The sequence below is a fragment of the Sinocyclocheilus anshuiensis genome, unplaced genomic scaffold, assembly GCF_001515605.1.
Source record: "Sinocyclocheilus anshuiensis isolate Anshui unplaced genomic scaffold, SAMN03320099.WGS_v1.1 scaffold23, whole genome shotgun sequence".
NCBI lineage: Eukaryota > Metazoa > Chordata > Actinopteri > Cypriniformes > Cyprinidae > Sinocyclocheilus > Sinocyclocheilus anshuiensis.
In genome coordinates, this window is record NW_015552545.1 from 1350051 (window position 1) to 1350718 (window position 668).

Genomic DNA, 668 nt, shown 5'->3' on the forward strand with positions numbered 1-668 from the left:
AGTATAATATTGAAATGTGGTGTGACTCCCCCAAAACATAATAATATTTATTAAATGAAGTAAAAGCTAAGTTTTTAAAATCATATGAAATCAACATTAATATAAGGTCTACATGTTTTAGACACTCTATCTTGGACAGATCTATCTCTTATTATTCATTAACCCCTTCACCAGAAACGAACAGTTCAATAAAAGGTCTTGTTCTTTGCAAAGTGGAACCACAACCACTTTGCACAAAACAATATGTACTCAAACCTAACCAAGCAGAGCTGATCTGATCCAATACCCTGTTAGTTCAATGAACATCTGTGTCTGACATTACCCAGCAACACTCAGGCTTTCAAAATGCTTTTTTGTCTGACAGTACTTGAAAGGATTATTCAAGGCTGAGAAATCTTGACATACTTCTCTGTTCTTCTCAGAGGGAGGGGAAGAAAGCTAAGATTCAGATGATAGACAGACAATGTAAAAAGGAAAGTAGTATTGAGATTCACAATAAAGTATTCAAGAGTACCTAGGTCCTTTGAAGCACTCAAATAACTTATGAGTTATTTAATGTTTTTTTTTTCACACAATGTTGCCAAAGATTTAAAAGTTTTGAATTTCAATTTAAATTGACACACACACACACACACACACACACACACACACACACACACACACACACA

General features: G+C 34.1%; 1 protein-coding gene across 1 annotated transcript in view; it reads right to left on the reverse strand.

Moving 5' to 3' along the window:
• The window catches only part of dlgap1a (discs, large (Drosophila) homolog-associated protein 1a), a 142522-nt gene that overhangs the window by 62588 nt on the left and 79266 nt on the right, over positions 1-668 (reverse strand). The window lies entirely within an intron of this gene.